This window comes from Oncorhynchus masou, chromosome 31 (assembly GCF_036934945.1).
Source record: "Oncorhynchus masou masou isolate Uvic2021 chromosome 31, UVic_Omas_1.1, whole genome shotgun sequence".
In the NCBI taxonomy this organism is placed as follows: domain Eukaryota; kingdom Metazoa; phylum Chordata; class Actinopteri; order Salmoniformes; family Salmonidae; genus Oncorhynchus; species Oncorhynchus masou.
In genome coordinates this window covers 65,579,173-65,598,087 of record NC_088242.1, presented here as the reverse complement: position 1 = coordinate 65,598,087, position 18,915 = coordinate 65,579,173, and the positions used below count along the sequence as shown (strand labels likewise).

General features: G+C 43.3%; 1 long non-coding RNA gene across 1 annotated transcript; it reads right to left on the bottom strand.

Moving 5' to 3' along the window:
• Positions 1 to 14,786: 14,786 nt before the first annotated feature.
• Positions 14,787 to 18,470, bottom strand: LOC135525264 (uncharacterized). The gene is made up of 3 exons (XR_010453106.1): positions 18,417 to 18,470; positions 16,234 to 16,375; positions 14,787 to 15,419 (listed from the first exon to the last, which is right to left on the bottom strand). It is a non-coding gene; the product is annotated as an uncharacterized LOC135525264 (long non-coding RNA).
• Positions 18,471 to 18,915: the final 445 nt, after the last annotated feature.

Below are 18,915 nucleotides of genomic sequence, written 5' to 3'. Positions count from 1 at the left end.
ATTGGGAACCACAGTCGGAGACGATATCCTCCAGAAGGCCATAGTGCCAGAAGACCTGCTGAAACAGTGCCACATTAACCTGGAGAGTGGCAGGGAGACCAGAGAGAGGGATAAAACGTCAGGATTTGGAGAATCTGTCCACAACAACCATACGTGGGGAAACCATCAGACAAGGGAATATCCGTGACTAAATCTAGTGACAGATGGGTCCAAGGCCACTGAGGCACAGGAAGGGGAGGGAGTTTCCCCTGCTGATGTGTTCAAGGGAGACTTGGTTTGGGCACATACAGAGCAAGTGTTGACATAGTGGGAGACATCCTGCACCAAGGTGGGCCACCTCTTGATACTACCCATCCCGGATCCGGGATCGTGAATAAAGCCTCAGGCTCATTAGCATAACGCAACGTTAACGATTTCTGAAAATCGCAAATGAAATGAAAATAATATGCGTGCTCTCAAGCTTAGCCTTTTCTTAACAACACTGTCATCTCAGATTTTTAAAATATGCTTTTGAACCATAGCAAATCAAGCATTTGTGTAAGAGTATTGCAAGCTAGCTTAGCATTTTGCGTAGCATTTAGCACGCAACATTTTCACAAAAACCAGATAACCAAATAAATAAAATCATTTACCTTTGAAGAGCTAGCAAATGTTCAGTTTTTCCTGAAAGAATCTTTGTGTAGGAGAAATCGCTCCGTTTTGTACATCACATTTGGCTACCGAAACGAACCAAAAATTCAGTCACCAAAACGTCAAACTTTTTCAGAATGAACTCCATAATATCGACTGAAACATGGCAAACGTTGTTTAGAATCAATCCTCAAGGTGTTTTTTCACATATCTCTTCATTGATATGCCGTTCGTGGAAGCCTGCTTTCCCCTCAGAATCCCATGGAAAAATACCAGCAGCTGAAAATGACGCACCAATTTCGACGGAGGACACCGGGCGGACACCTGGAAAATGTAGTCTCTTATGGTCAATCTTCCTATGATATGCCTACAAATACGTCACAATGCTGCAGACACCTTGGGGAAACGATAGATAGTGCAGGCTCATTCCTGTCGCATTCACAGCCATATAAGGAGACAATGGAAAACAGAGCCTCAAAAATCCTGCTGATTTCCTGGTTGCCGTTTCATCTTGGTTTTGCCTGTAGCTCCTGTTCTACGGCACCCACAGACAATATCTTTGCAGTTCTGGAAAATTCAGAGTGTTTTCTTTCCAAAGCTATCAATTATATGCATAGTCGAGCATCTTTTTGTGACAAAATATCTTGTTTAAAACGGGAACGTTTTTCATCCAAAAATGAAATTGCGCCCCCAGAGTTTCAAGAGGTTTTAATGTAGATAGATTGAGTGGTCCGGATGATACCTGTGTGTCCAGCAGCAAGCAATGTGTGCCCCTCGGTCAAAAGCCAATCCCTTAACACCCTGGGAATGTAGGTACGCTCCGGAGGACAGGTAGCCAGTACAGGTATCCTCTCCAGGGCCTGGCGGATGTCCACGTCTATGTCCCAAAGCACGGGGCAACAATTCGGGAAGGCAGTATGATTGGACCACTCAGGACAGGAACTTCTCCCGAATGGTGGAGTCGGGACATTGTACCGACTTTGGTATATGACAAGGTGAAGTTGAATCTACTAAAGGGCCCACCTTGCTTGGCGCGGCCACAGCAATCTCGCTTGTCCGTATGTACTCCAAGTTCCGATGGTCGGTGAGGATGAGAAATGGGTCCGTGTTTCCCTCCAGCCAGTGTCTCCACTCCTCTAATGCCAACTTCATTGCAAGGAGCTCCCGATCACCAGGGGACAGTTTTTTAGAGTAGTATGCACATGGATCAGTTTTTGTGGATTACCTTGACGTTGTGACAGAATCGCCCCCACTCCCCCTTCTGCGGCATCCACTTCCACCACAAAGGGCAGCTTAGGGTCTGGGTGTTTCAGCAATGGGGCGGAGGTGAAACGCCCCCTGCAGTAGGCGGAAGGCCTCATCAACTGCATGATTCCACCCCAACTAACAGGGACCACCGTTGAGGAGAAAGGTGAAAGGAGAGGCGATGGAGCTGAAGTTCCTGATGAAGGCCTAGTAAAAGTTGGAAAACCCCAAAAACCATTGTAGTCCCTTTATGGTGGTTGGGACTGGTAATGACCTGACCTCATCTACCCTCCTTTCCTCCATAACCACTCCATGTGGGCTGATCTGATATCCCAAGAAGGAGACATCCACCTTATGGAACTGGCACTTCTCTGCTTTCACTTACAGATGGTTCTCCAGGAGGCGTCCCAGGACTATCCGGAGTGGGCGAAACAACTGGGCCCCGGCACCAACGGGAGGGGGTAACAGTACTTGGTGGTGATGGTATTGAGACCTCTGTTGTCAATACGCAGACGGAGACCCCCCTCCTTCTTGGCCACGAAGAAGAAACCATCTGACGCAGGGGAGGTGGATGGACGGATGAAATCCTGTTAAAGAGCCTCCTGGATGTACTCCTCCATAGCCTTGGTTTCAGCCTCCAACAGGGGGTAGATGACGTTGCTCGGAGTCTGTTTGCAGGTCAATGGCACATTCCCAGGGGCAATGAGGGGGGAGACAGGTGGTACGAGTCTTGGAGAAAACCTCCCTGAGATCCTGGTAAACCTCTGGGATGTCGTCCTGGTGGACAACCACAGAACTCTCAACCGAAATGGAACCACAAGGTAAGGGAAAGCAGGTCTTCCGGCATCCGGGGCCCAGGCCATAATCTCCATCCTCTGCCAGGAGATGGTGGGGTCGTGGTGTTGGAGCCACGGGAGGCCAAGGACAAATCCGCAGCGGTCTGGTCCTCATGTCGTCGTTGAAGTAGGTGCTCACTCCCCCGCTCTTCCCTCCGGTGGATGATTGAAGACTCCTTTGAACAAAGCCACGAACCTCATATAGGAACCAGGCTCCTCCTCTCCTCTCTCCCAGACGGCCGTAGCCCATTCCAACACCAGCCCAGTCAACATTGAAATATCCGTGGCAACCTTGGACATCTCGGTGGCGGGGGCTCCCATTTGATGAGGAAATAGAGGGAGCACTGGCGACGGAAGCCACGGCATTTGGATGGGGTCCCGTCAAATCTGTCTGGAAGGTACAAATGGGAATCGCTGACCTGGGCAGACTGCTGAATGTGCTAGGGTGCTGGCTCGCTCCATCAACCCATGGTTGAGGATCCTCCGCTCGTTGGGGTGAGGCCTTGTGGGGAAGATCTAGATGTTGAAGAAGGTGGAGGACCTCATCCATCACTGTCCCCAGTTGCGCCAGCTGATCGTGGTGTTTTGACGAAGTAGGTCTCCCTGTTCGCCGACCATCTAGGAGATGTCTCGGTTGGTTGCTGATTCCATTTTGTGAGGCAATATTCTGTAACGTAGACTCAGGGAGTCAGGAAGTGCAGTTAGTGAGTTTAGTGACAAAGGACATTGAATGATACAAAACAAGAAAGTGTCTAAACATGGAAACATAAACAATATTGCCTGGTGGGTGATTCAATGGAGGGCTGTATAAAGGGGAAGTAATCAGGGAGATGATGAAGTCCAGGTGTGCCTAATGAGGCGTAGGTGTGCAGAATTAAGGGTGCCAGGTGTGCGTAAGGATGGGTTGCCAGGACCGGTGGTTAGTAGACCGGTGACATCGAGCGCTGGAGAGGAGGAGCGGGAGTGGAAGTGTCACAAGGTTTGGCTGTTGACTTACTATATACTATATGTTACAGGAGGGTTTCCCAAACTCGGTCCTGGGGACCCCCCTCAAACAAACTGGACACTGGACATTTTAGAAGATACTTTTTGGGCCCGAATCGAGAACAAAGATAGTATCACCCATACCATTGTCATGACTCTCTCTCCTTGGTGAGAATCAAAGGTGCCAGATCAGCTAAGCTATTGGAGGACAGATAACCATCCCCCCTCTCTCCCACAGGAGAGGAAATGGGGGAGTTGTGGCGATTTTATGACTTAACAGTCGATCATAAAATTTAGAGAGAACTTCCTCTTTCTTGATCTCTATTTTGGGAGAATGGAATGTCTTGGTATTACAGAGAGACTCTTGCCCAAAACGTCAACAACAAACGATGAACACTGGGACAATATATTTCAACATACGAACGTTGGGAATGATGAGAGATGGAATATGGGAAATTAATGTCTATTTTGTGATGTCATTAAAATTATCATACAGACGTTATAACAGATACACACTGTATATATCAGATTTACATCTAAATGTTGTAAAAAAATATGATTAAATATTTATTTTATTAAAGATGGAAATGTGATCTTAGCCTTCTAAATCATATTATTTTTTCTTGCAAACTTTTGCTGACTGTCTAGCTTACATGATTAATAGTGAGCTGGACACCGTCAATAAGCTGTAGGTCCGTTATCATTTCAATTTGGATTTAATAATTTTAATGTGTACTGAACAAAAATATAAACTCACCATGTAAATTGCTGGTCCCATGTTTCATGAACTGAAAAAAAAGATCCCTGAAATTTTCCATTTGCAAAAAAAGCTTATTTCTCTCAAATGTTGTGCAAAAATTAGTTTACATCACTGTTAGTGTGAATGTATCCTTTGCCAAGACATTCCACCCACCTCACAGGTGTGGCATGTCAATAAGCTGATTACACAGGTGCACCTTGTGCTGGGGACAATAAAGGGCCACTATAAAATGTACATTTTTGTCACACATCACAATGCCACAGATGTTTTGGCGTAGCGTGCAGTTGGCATGCTGTCTGCAGGAATGTCTACCAGAGCTGTTGCCAGAGAATGAAATGTTAATTTCTCTACCATAAGCCATCTCCAACGTCGTTTTAGAGAATTTGGCAGTACCTACAACCAGCCTCACAACCGCAGACCATTTGTAACCATGCCAGCCCAGGACCCCCTCATCCAGCTTCTTCACCTGCGGAATTGTGTGAGGCGGTGCTGAGGAGTATTTCTTGGTGTATGAAAGACCTTTTTTGGGAAAAATCTTATTCTGATTGGCCGGACCTGGCTATGCAGTGGATGGGCCTGGCTCCCAAGTCGTGGGCCTATGCCCTCCCAGGCCCACACATGGCTGCGTCCTTGCCCAGTCATGTGAAATCCATAGATTAGGGACTAATTGATTTATTTCAATTGACTCATTTCCTTTCATGGACTGAAACTCAGTTGACTCTTTGAAATTGTGGCATGTTGCTATTTTTAATTGAGTTCACCCCCCCCCAAAAAAACAACAACATTATATTTAATTTACAGTACAAGTCAAAAGATGACACACCTACTTATTCAAGGGTTTTAATTTTATTTTACTCTTTTCTACATTGTAGAATAATAGTGAAGACATCAAAACTGTAAAATAACACTTATGAAATCATATAGTAACCAAAGAAGTGTTAAACAAATGAAAATATATTTAGGTAGCCACCCATATATTTAAGAAGCCACCTGTTGTCTTGATGACAGCCTTCCACAGTCTTGGCATCCTCTCAACCAGCTTCACCTGGAATGATTTTCCAACAGTCTTGAAGGAGTTCCCACATATGCTAAGCACTTGTTGGCTGCTTTTCCTTCACTCTGCAGTCCAACACATCCAAAACCATCTTAATTGGGTTGAGGTCGGGTGATTGTGGAGGCCAGATAATCTGATGCAGCATTCCATCATTCTCCTTCTTGGTCAAATAGCCTTTACACAGCCTGGAGGTATGTTGGGTCATTGTCCTGTTGAAAAACAAATGATAGTCCCACTAAATGCCTAACCAGATGGGATTGTGTATCGCTGCAGAAGGCTGCTATAGCCATGCTGGTTAAGTGTGGCTTGAATTTTAAATAAATCACTGACAGTGTCACCAGCAAAGCACCCCTACACCATCACACCTCCTCCTCCATTCTTTACGGTGAGAACTACACATGCAGAGATTATCCACTCAACTACGCATCTCACAAAGACACGGTGGTTGGAACCAAAAATCTCAAATTTGGACTCCAGACCAAAAGGACAGATTTCCAACGGTCTAATGTCTATTGCTTGTGTTTCTTTGCCCAAGCAAGTCTCTTCATCTTTAGTAAAGGTTACTTTTCAGCAATTTGACCATGAAGGCCGTATTCACACAGTCTCCTCTGAACAGTTGATGTTGAGATGTGTCTGTTACTTGAACTCTGTAAAGCATTTATTTGGGCTGCAATTTCTGAGGCTGGTAACTGTAATGAACATATCCTCTGCAGCAGAGGTAACTCTGGGTCTTCCTTTCCTTTGGTGGTCCTCATGAGAGCCAGTTTCATCATAGCGCTTGATGGTTTTTTGCAACTGCACTTGATGTTTCCTCATTGACTGACCGTCATGTCTTAACGTAATGATGGAGTGTCATTTCTCTTTGCTTTTTTGAGCTGTTCTTGCCATAATATGGACTTGGTCTTTTACCAAATAGGGCTATCTTCTGTATAGCACCCTACCCTTGTCACAACACAACTGATTGGCTCAAATGCATTATTAAGAAGGAAAGAAATTCCACAAATTAACTTTTAACAAGGCCCATCTGTTAATTGAATTGCATTCCAGGCTGGTTGAGAGATTGCCAACAGTGTGCAACGTTGTCATCAAGGCAAAGGGTTGCAACTTTGAGGAATCTCAAATGTAAAATATATTTTGATTTGTTTAACACTTTTGGTTACTACATGATTCCATATTTGTTATTTCATTGTTGTGATGTCTTTACTATTATTCTACAATGTAGAAAATATTCAAAATAAAGAAAAACCATTGAATGAGTAGGTGTGTCCAAACTTTTGACTGTTACTGTATATTATATATTTTCTACTCATACCACCCGCGGACCGTATTGGACCCCCTGGCAGGCAATATGTTTGACATACCTGCTCTACAACCTAGTGTGTCCCTCTGTTCATGCACCTTGGTTGAATGGAAAGGTGCAGAATATACAGTACGTTCCTGTTTCTCTCTCACTCATCTCAAAGCAGGTCAGTTCCTGGGCTGCTCTCTTCAAGCCCGGTACACCCTGCCTGGTATAACACTGTGTCAAATAATAATAATGCAGAATCAATAGGTTTTAGAGAGTATGTCAGTGTCTGGACTGGTGGTGCTCAGATGGGTCTGTGTGGAGGGAGATTATTTTTGATTTATTTCACCTTTATTTATCAGGTGGGCCAGCTGAGAACAAGTTCTCATTCACAACTGTGACCTGGCAAGATAAAGCAAAGCAGTGTGACAAAAAACAAAACAGAGTTACACATGGGATAAACAAAAGTACAGTCAATAACAATAAAACAATCTACATACAGTGTGTACAAATGAAGTGAGGAGGTAAGGCAATAAATCGGCCATAGTAGCAAAGTAATTACAATTTAGAAAAATAACACTGGAGTGATAGATGTGCCGATGATGATGTGCAAGTAAATAGAAATTGTGGTGTGCAAAAGAGCAAAAAATAATAATACAATCAATATGGGGATGAGGTAGGTAGTTGGATGGGCTATTTACAGATGGGCTGTGTACAGCTGCAGCGATTGGTGAGCTGCTCAGATAGCTGATGCTTAAATTTAGAGAGGGAGATATAAGTCTCCAACTTCAGCGATTTTTGCAAATCATTCCAGTCATTGGCAGCAGAAAACTGGAAGGAAAGGCGGCCAAAGGAGGTGTTGGCTTTGGGGATGACCAGTGAGATATATCTGCTGGAGCGCGTGCTACGGTGGGTGTTGTTATGGTGACCAGTGAGCTGAGATAAGGCGGAGCTTTACCTATCAAAGACTTATAGATGACCTGGAGCCAGTGGGTCTGACGACTAATATGTAGCGAGGGCCAGCCAACAAGAGCATACAGGTCGTAGTGGTGGGTGGTATATGGGGCTTTGGTGACAAAAGGGATAGCACTGTGATAGACTGCATCCAGTTTGCTGAGTAGAGAGAAATGGAGAGGGAGAAGAGATCTAGAAAAGGGTGAAAGAGAGAAATAGAAGGAGAGAGAGATATAGAGAGGAATCAGGGGAGCCCAATTGAGACCAGGGTCTCATTTTCAATTGTGCACTGAGAGCATAAAGTAAAATATTTAAAAAATTACAAAATACAATAACAACTACATTACATTAGAACATCACAGCCATCATAAACAATCAATCAATTAAAACAATTGTCTTAGTTCCCTAGTAGCACCACGGAATCCAAATGTAATACATTTTGCAAGTGATTACAAAAATGTGGAGTGTGAAAACTTAAAGCAGATTTACCTAATTCCGTGGAGACCCGAGGAATCTGAAGAGTTAATAAACCATGCTTGGTTTGGTATCAAATTATTTTAGATGTTAGCAACGAAGTCAGGTAAGTTGGAAGCTTGTATAACAGGTATTTGTAAACAAAAAGGGAGTAATTTACTTATCTATGGGCCTTTAATGAGGACCAGCCAACCTGTTGATACAGGATGCAGTGGTGAGTATTAAAACTGTCACCAATGATAAAATGAATAGCGCTATGGTAGACGGCATCCAAAGGTTTAAGAGTGGTGGCTGCTGCAATCTGGTAAATGGAGTCACCATAATGAACTGTCAGGAAGTTGGACTGTACAATCTGCTTCCTGATATTTTGGGAGAGGCAAGATCTAAAAAAAATAAAAAATATATATATATATATATATATATATATGTCACTTCAGCTTTTTAACTAGCTCATCCATACTTTTTTTAAACATGAAGTATTTGTCAATCCAGATGCCGAGATATTTGTAGATGGGAATCCGATCAATGGGAGACCCATCCAATGAATAAACATAGTGGGAGATATGGAGAAAGAGACTGAAATAGGTCAGACAGAAAGAGAGAGATTATAATGCCAAAGGGGGACATTTGAATTTGCTCCTGATCCTCTGCTGTCCCAGAGGAAAAGCTAATAATTTCAGAATCATCCCAGAATATTCTATATTCAATACAAAACTCTCAAACAATTTTCTGCAGAATCATTCATTCCTGAAAACCCCTAATATAATATTCAATATAATCTGTATATTTCTTATGCAGTCAGAATTATATTAATCCTGTACATGCATATGAGGCAAGGAAGGAGAAGTGGAGAGAAGGCAGAGAGAGTGTTTGCTTCATACAATGATAGAAAGGTAACACAGTGTGTGTGTGTGTGTGTGTGTGTGTGTGTGTGTGTGTGTGTGTGTGTGTGTGTGTGTGTGTGTGTGTGTGTGTGTGTGTGTGTGTGTGTGTGTGTGGTGTTAGGCACAATCTGGATGCAGCATTCAGCTCTGATGTTATGTTCAGTAATGTTGGTAATTTCACATCACTCACACTTCACTAACAGCTCTCAGGCTATTTTATGAGACTGCGAAAGCCTTCATCTGCCCATTTTTCCTTTTCCTTCTCTTATATTACCATAGGATCGATACCCAGGTTTACTGGACACTTTCCCCCAATAAGTCAATGATTCAATCATTTCCTGAGGCAGGTATGTAGCGTGTCTATTATCATAAAACCAGGCCTGACCTGGACTTTATTGCTACTAGCAGATGGTAACGCTAGGAGTGTGGGAGAGAGCCACTTGGCAGGAAGTTGCAGGTCTTAACATGCCATTTTTCACCACTAACAGAAGAATGGCTAAGACACAACAGGTTGGAGTGAAATCTTCTACTCCACATATTTTCTTATTCAACCTTTATTTAGGTGTTAAGGTCTTCTTCCATTGAAGGAGAGGCGGACCAAAATGCAGCGTGGTAATTTTGATACATGATTAATAAACGAATAAACACGAACAATACAACCCAAGAACCGTACCGCAAAAACCTAAACAGCCTATCTTGTGCAAACAAACACAGAGACAGGAACAATCACCCACAAGAGACCTAAAGAATATGGCTTCCTAAATATGGTTCCCAATCAGAGACAACGATAAACACCTGCCTCTGATTGAGAACCACTCTAGGCAACCATAGACTTACCTAGAGTACTACTCTAACCACAATCCCATAACTACAAACAACCCCAGACAAAACAAATCACATAAATCCCCATGTCACACCCTGGCCTCACCAAAATACTAACGAAAACACAGAATACTAAAGCCAGGGCGTGACATTAGGAGTCATGCTAAGTCCATGTTTTTTTCAAGGAGATGAGCTCTGCATGAACATTACAATAAACAATTACACCTATACATATTTGTATACATCTTAATTTACAAAATACATTAAAAGAAAAACGTAATCATATGAAACTAACACATTCTTCAATAAAAAGGCCCTCTAACATCTGCCTGAATTGCCCTAGAGGCACCAACATAAGATGCAAAAAAACTAAAAGCTTGGTGGAGATGGAAGGGATCTCCAAGTTTAGACATCCCTGACTCTGGGTCTGGTAACTTATACTGTACGTCTGAAGGTTGACAATGAGCTAATGTATGGCGGTTTATGTATGGCGGTTTATGTATGAGGGCTTTAAAGTCAAAAAGAGCGCAATGCATCGATCTACGAGACTTCATGGTGGGCCACCCTACTTTCTGACACAAAATGCAATGATGTGTATTGAACCCATCAACCTTAATACTGCCTCCAATACAGTGGCAGCTGCATTCATATAGACAATATGGCCATTGTCAATAATGATTTATTTTACGCTATTTAACGAACGACAGGACCTGTTCGTATGGAATAAGCCTATTTGCATTCTTAGTTTCTTAAAATGAACAGCTTTTAGGTCAATCTGTCACGTTCTGACCTTTATTTCCTTTGTTTTGTCATTATTTAGTATGGTCAGGGCGTGAGTTGGGGTGGGCAGTCCATGTTTGTTTTTCTATGATTTGGGTATTTCTATGTTTCAGCCTAGTATGTTTCTCAATCAGAGGCAGGTGTCATTAGTTGTCTCTGATTGAGAATCATACTTAGATAGCCTGGGTTTCACTGTGTGTTTGTGGGTGATTGTTCTTGTCTCTGTGTTTGCACCAGATAGGGCTGTTTTGGTTTTTTCACATTTCTTGTTTTGTTAGTTTATTCATGTCTAGAGTCTATATTAAAGAACCATGAATAACCACCATGCTGCATTTTGGTCCGCCTCTCCTTCACCACAAGAAAACCGTTACACAATCCAGATGCCCAAATATACCGTATATAAGCAGGTATACAAACAATCAATGAAGGGCACCATCAAAGTATGTATATATAAATCACCAGATACATTTTTATGTGATATGGACTATAAATGTGAAAAGTATTCAGAACCCTTCCCTTTATCCACATTTTGTTATGTTACAGCCTTATTCTAAAATGGATTTAAAAAAGTATATATCATAAATCTACACAAAATGACAAAATTCACAATGACAAAGTGAAAACAGGTTATCAGAAATGTTTGATAATTTTTATATAAAAAACAAAAAAAGAAATACCTTATTTCATAATTATTCAGACCCTTTGCTGTGAGACTCAATTGAGCTCAGGTGCATCCTGTTTCTATTGATCATCCTTGATATGTTTCTACAACTGATTGGAGTCCACCTGTGGCAAATTCAATTGATTGGACATGATTTGGAAAGGCACACACCTGTCAATATAAGGTCCCACAGTTGACAGTGCATGTCAGAGCAAAAAGCAAGCCATGAGGTCAAAGGAATTGTCCGTAGAGCTCCGAGACAGGATTGTGTCTGCAGTATTGAAGGTCCCCAAGAACACAGTGGCCTCCATCATTCTTAAATGGAAGAACTTTGGAAACACCAAAACTCTGCCTAGAGCTGACCAAACTGAGCAATCAGGGAAGAAGGGTCCTTGGTCAGGGAGGTGACCAAGAACCCGATGGTCACTCCAACAGAGCTCCAGAGTTCTGGCAGAACCTTCCAGAAGGACAACCATCTATGCAGCACTCCACCAATTAGGCCTTTATGGTGTAGTGGCTAGACAGATGCCAGTTCTCAGTAAAAGGAACATGAAGGTCCACTTGGAGTTTGACAAAGAAACCAAGATTGAACTCTTTGGCTTGAATGACAAATCAAATTGTATTGGTCACATGCGCCAAACACCACAGGTGTAGACCTTACAGTGAAATGCTTACTTACAAGGCCCTAACCAACAATGCAGTTAAAAACAAATATGAGAAAGGATAAATAAAAGTAACAAGTAATTAAAGCGCAGCAGTAAATAACAATAGCGAGAATATACACAGGGGGTACCGTCACAGAGTTAAGGGCACCGGTTAGTTGAGGTAATATGAACATGTAGGTAGAATTATTAAAGTGACGATACATAGATGATAATAACAGAGAGTAGCAATGGTATAAAAGTGTGTGGGGGGGGGGGGGGCAATGCCAATAGTCTGGGTAGTTTGATTAGATGTTCAGGAGTGTTATGGCTCAGTGGTAGAAGCTGTATAGAAGCCTCTTGGATCTAGATTTGGCGCTGCGGTATCACTTGCCGTGTAGTAGCAGAGAGAACGGTCTATGAATAGGATAGCTGGAATCTTTGACAATTGTTAGGACCTTCCTCTGACACAGTCTGGTGTAGAGATCCTGGATGGCAGGAAGCTTGGCTCCAGGGATGTACTGGGCCGTACGCACTACCCTCTGTAGTGCCTTGCGGTCGGAGGCTGTGCAGTTGCCATACCAGGCAGTGATGCAACCAGTCAGGATGTGCTCGATGGTGCAGCTGTAGAACCTTTTGAGGATCTGAGGACCCGTGCCAAATAATTTCAGTCTCCTGAGGGGGAATAGGTTTTGTCGTGCCGTCTTCACGACTGTCTTGGTGTGCTTGGACCATGTTAGTTGGATGGTGATGTGGACACCAAGGAACTTGAAGCTCTCAACATGCTCCACTACAGCCCCGTCAATGAGAATGGGGCGTGCTTGGTCCTCTTTCTCCTGCTGTCCACAATCATCTCCTTTGTCTTGATCACTATGAGGGAGAAGTTGTTGTCTTGGCACCACATGGCCAGGTCTCTGACCTATTCCCTATAGGCTGTCTCGTCGTTGTTGGTGATCAGGCCTACCACTGTTGTGTCATCGGCAAACTAAATGATGGTGTCGGAGTCATGCCTGGCCGTGCAGTCATGAGCGAATAGAGAGTACAGGAAGGGACTGAGCACGCGACCCTGAGGGGCCACTGTATTGAGTATCAGCATAGCGGAGGTGTTGTTACCTACCCTTACCCCCTGGGGGCGGCCCGTCAGGATGTCCAGGATCCTGTTGCAGAGGGAGGTGTTTAGTCCCAGGGTCCTTAGCTTAGTGATGAGCTTTGAGGGAACTACGGTTTTGAACGCTGAGCTGTAGTCAATTAATAGCATTCTCACATAGGTGTTCCTTTGTCCCGGTGGGAAAGGGCAGTGTGCAATAGAGATTGTATCATCTGTGGATCTGTTGGGGCGGTATGCAGATAGGAGTGGGATAATGGTGTTGATGTGAGCCATGACCAGCCTTTCAAAGCACTTCATGGCTACAGATGTGAGTGCTATTGGTCAGTAGTCATTTAGGCAGGTTATGTTAGTGTTCTTGGGCACATGGACTAAGGTGGTCTGCTTGAAACATGTAGGTATTACAGACTTGGACAGGGAGAGATCAAAAATGTCAGTGAAGACACTTGCCAGTTGGTCAGCACATGCTCGCAGTACACGTCCTGGTAATCCATCTGGCCCTTCGGCCTTGTGAATGTTGACCTGTTTAAAGGACTTAGTCAAATCAGCTGTGGAGAGCGTGATCACACAGTCTTCTGGAACAGCTGGTGCTCTCATGCATGTTTCAGTGTTATTTGCCTCGAAGCGAGCATAGATTTAGTTATGCTCGTCTGATAGGCTTGCCTCACTGGGCAGCTCTTGGCTGTGCTTCCCTTTGTAGTCTGTAATGGTTTGCAAGCCCTGACATATCCCAAGAGTGTTTGGAGCCGGGGAGGTACAATTCAATATTAGTCCTGTATTGATGGTTCATTTGAGCGCATAGTGGGATTTCTTATAAGCTTCCGGGTTAGAGTCGCGCTCCTTGAAAGCGGCAGCTCTAGCCTTCAGCTTAGTGCGGATGTTGCCTGTAATCCATGGCTTCTGGTTGTGGTATGTACGTACAGTCACTGTGGGGACGACGTCATCGATGCACTTATTGATGAAGCCAATGACTGATGTGTACTCCTCAATGCCATCGTAGGAATCGTATTCCAGTCTGTGCTAACAAAACTGTTCTGTAGCTTAGCATCTGCTTCATCTAACAACTTTTTATTGATCGATTCACTGGGGCTTCCTGCTTACATTTTTTGCTTGTAAGCAGGAATCAGGAGGATAGGGTTATGTTCAGATTTGCCAAATGGTGGGTGAGGGAGAGCTTTTTATGCACCTCTGTGTGTGGAGTAAAGGTGGTCCAGAGTTTTTCCCCCCTCTGGTTGCACATTTAACATGCTGCTAGAAATTTCCTGCATTATACTTCCCGGCGACTTGGAGTGCCGCATGTGGGTGAGCATTTTCCTGTTTGCTTATGGCGGAATAAAGCTCATTGAGTGTGGCCCTTGTGCCAGCATCGGTCTGTGGTGATATGTAAACAGCTATGAAAATTACAGATCAAAACTCTAGATAGATTGTGTGGTTTACAGCTTATCATGAGATACTCTATCTCAGGTGAGCAAAAACTTCCTTAGATATCGTGCACCAGCTGTTATTTACAAAAAATACATAGTCTGCCGTCCCTTGTCTTTCCAGACTGTTACGCACGCCTCTATGAAGAGGGAATGCAACACCCTGCTACAACTCAACTCTCCGTGAAGTGAAAAAGGTATGGACTGTAGGTGCGAGTAAGGATGACAGACAGAATGTGGTACCGTTTACAAGGACTTTATTCCTTTACACGGTAATATGGGGAAAAGGGGCTGGACGGAACCAAAGCAAAGAAAGTAAATCTCAAAGCCCCCCCCCTCTCCTATCTTACCTGCCTAACCAATACTTACCTAATTTAGCACCACCTGGTGCCCTAACCAAAATACAGGGGGTGGTCCGCCCAGGTCTTACCTATTGTGCCTAGACAGTGAAAATGCTACGGGTATATGCATGCCCGCGGGCCTCTTGCCTAAGCACTCCCTAGGTGCCTTCCCCTTAACCCCTGGGAACAAATGAAACAGGAGAACAAATAATTTCTCAAACAAACTAAGAAACAAAGGACATCAAATAAGCTCTATCTGAGCAACAAACTCACTGAACTTACCAACTGCTACCAACAACTAACATAGTAAATTATCCATAGCCATCAGCCTCCTCTCTCAGCAATGATTCTCCATCACATTCAATCTCTCTGCAATGACCTCCCAGCAATTAACCTCCTGAACAGAACACTGGCTTTTATATAGCTTCAGAATGAATGTGTAACTGGAGACAGCTGTGTCTTGACGAGGGGGCGGGGTCAGCTCTCCAAATAGCCATGGAGTCGACCAATCAGCTGCTTGAGGGATTTCAGGAAGCCATTTCCTGAAATAAACACATGCAAATACACAAACTACAACACAAACTGGGGAACATAACACAGACACTGCTGTTCTGTCCTACCGATACTCCAAATAACCATCCAGCTGTATGTTGATAATGTCGTCGTTCAGCCACGACTCCGTGAAACATAAGACATTACAGTTTTGAAAGTCCCATTGGTAGTTTTATTTTCTGCGTAGGTCATCGATTTTATTTTCCAAAGATTGCACATTTGCTAGCTGAATGGAAGGAAGTGAGGGTTTATTCAATTGCCTACGAACTCTCAGAACGCATCCTGCCCTCTGGCACCTTTTTCTCTGCCTTTTATTCATGCATATGACGGGGATCTGGGCCTTTTCCCGGGAAAACAGTATATCATTCACATCTGGCTCGTCAGACTCGTTAAAGGAAATAAAGGATTCTGTCAGTCCATGTTGAGTAGTCGCAGTTCTGATGCCCAGAAGTTATTTTCGGTCATAAGAGACGGTAGCAGCAACATTATGTACAAAATAAGTTTAAAAAATAAGTTAAACAACGCAAAGAAATGAACAAAAAACACAATTGGTTAGGAATACCTAAAATGTCTGCCTTGATCTCCGGTGCCATCTCTACCCTGCCTTAGCTTCACGTCTGGAGGAAACCTGGCACCATCCCTACGGTGAAGCATGGTGGTGGCAGCATCATGCTGTGGGGATGTTTTTCTGCGGCAGGGACTGGGAGACTAGTCAGGATTGAGGGAAAGATGAATGGAGAAAAGTACAGAGAGATCCTTGAGGAAAACCTGCTCCAGAGCACTCAGACTGGTACTAAAGTTCACCTTCCAACAGGACAACGACCCCGAGCACACAGCTAAGACAACGCAGGAGTGGCTTTGGGACAAGTATATGAATGTCTTTGAATGGTCCAGCCAGAGCCTTGCAGTGATGCTCCCCATCCAACCTGACAGAGCTTGAGAAGATCTGCAGAGAAGAATAGAAACTCCACAAAATAAAGGTGTGCCAAACTTGTAGCGTCATACCCAAAGAAGACTCAGGGCTGTTATCGCTACCAAAGGTGCTTCAAAAAAATACTGAGTAAAGGGTCTGAATACTTATGTAAATTAGATATTCCATTTTAAATTTGTAATACATTTGCAAAATTGTCTAAAATCCAGATGTTGCTTTGTTATTTTGAGCTAGTGTGTGTAGATTGATGAGGGGGAAAAATATTTAAGGCTGTAACATAATAAAATGTGGAAAAGGTCAAGGGGTCTGAATACTTTCCGAATGCACTGTACTTGGTTTTACCTGCATTAAAAGTACCCATTTCAGTTCTACAAAGGCTTTTTGCAGGGCAATAAAGGCAGATTAAAGCTATGACAGAGCCAGGTCAGCTGTGGGGGCAATAGCATACACCACAGTGTCATCTGCATTCAGGTGAAAGCATTTTCTTTTTTTTTACAGATAAACCAATATTGTTCATGTAAGTGGTAAAAAGAACCGGACCAAAAATCGTTTTGTCCAGAAAACATGATTTGACACCATCAGTAAATACACACTATTCTGTCCTTTAAATAATTTCCAAACCAGCTACCTGCAGCCTGGTTCAGCCAAATGTATGAATGCCTATGGATAAGTAATGAGTAGTCCACAGTGTTGCTTTAGACAGGTCAATAAAAAGTGCCGCACAGTGTTTCTTCTTTTACAAACAATTAAGAACATAATTTAAAACCAAAGAAGTAGCAGAGATGATGCTATGACCTAATCTGAAACCTGACTGGTGGACATTTAGAATAAATGTTGAAGTTAAAAAGGATGTAAGTTGAATATTTACCACCAATTCTATAATTGTTGCAAATCAAGAGAGTTTTGAAGTGGGGCGATAATTATTTCAGTCACAGGGGTCCCCAACTTTGTGAAGGGGGAGTATATGGCCACCTTCCAGACCCTGGGGATGGTACCAGAAATAATAGTAAGGTTATAAATATGTGTTAAAGATTCTGTAATCAGAGGAGCAGAAATCTGCAGCAAGAAAGGATCAAGCAAATCAGCCCCAGTGGATTTATTTTACATCAATCTTGTTCAAGGTGTCTCGTACATTACAAGTACAAAGTTGTTGAAATGAACACAAAGATTCAATAGAAGTGAATGTAACTTCCATTGAGCCAATTAGAGGCTGGGAGAGGGTCAGGCTGGCTGACCAGGGTAAATATCTACAGTATATACAAAAGTTAAAGAGGCTCATCCACTAAACCAAAATGCACCCCAAATCACTAACAATGTCCTCCGCGCCTAAAATAAAACAAAATGCATCCCAAATCATGAACAATATCCTCTGTTAATCTGTTCAAAACAATTCGATTTTGAGAGGATGTATGGTTAGTCAATATGCTACAGTGGCTGGGTTAACACTGGCAGTCGTTTGATTGATGAGACGACTGGCACAATCAAATAACTGTTGGAAGGAAAACGGTGTACTCCTTGACAGTGATTCACTGAGTGTTGACAGTACAATATATGGACAATAGCCCCTGTCACTCTGTGGCTCAGATGAAAAGCGTTTCCCCGATGCTGTCAAGCCTGACACCCAGCCAGCTGTCTGGAGACAAACTGAAAGGAGATGCAAGCTTGTAAACATCACCACTGTCATATGCCTTATCAAAGTTGCTTTATATCAATCAGTATACTGATCAAAGCTAATCAACTGATCTCCCGGTCCCAGCTCAGAAAAGCCTCCACGACAGGGAACACTAATTTGTCCACTGAGGCCAATATTTGATGTTTTCTCTGCTCAAAAGGGGTGAAAACAAAATGGTCATCCAAAGGTTGAAAGTGTACCATATTTTCCAAAGACGTCAGAGCACAATCCCTTTCCCTACCATTCCATTGCTCATGCTCTGGGCTCCAGACGAGCTCCACCGAGCCGCAAACAAGATTCTATCGATTTGGCTACGGTTTGGATCCTGTGCCATGTCAGTCAGTTAGACAGACATGTAAATAATCAGATAAATCGGTGACTCACCATCAGAGCCTTAGTGAACGCAGTCCTGTTCTGCAGCCTCGTTCCACCCCACTCGATCCACGACTACCTCTTATTAGTCCCCTCTTCACACAGGCCGTCTCCATGGTAACCATTTTCCACTACCAATTTGAGGGCAGCGATGTGCCTCCGTCGGTTTCCAGCAAGGTCGGCCCCTGCTTTTTCTGACTGCTGTCAGAGCTGGGGAAACTAGAGAGAGTTATTTAGTCAAACAACCCATTCAGCTAATATTATGTATGACATTCTGTTTGCCTTCTAATATCTCTCTTGGATTTCCACTTCTGTTTGTGCTTGATCTCCAGAGATCAAGTTATGCCAATCCGTGTAACTTTCAACCCTTATTTGAACAGAACCATAGGTTAGCAAAGTTCCCAACAGCAGTCCCAATACCCTACCACTGCTCCACCTGGCTATCAGCAGAGCCTTGTCTGGCAGTTCAAAATAGTTAATTCAGCTGATAATGCTGACTTGCTTAAACAAA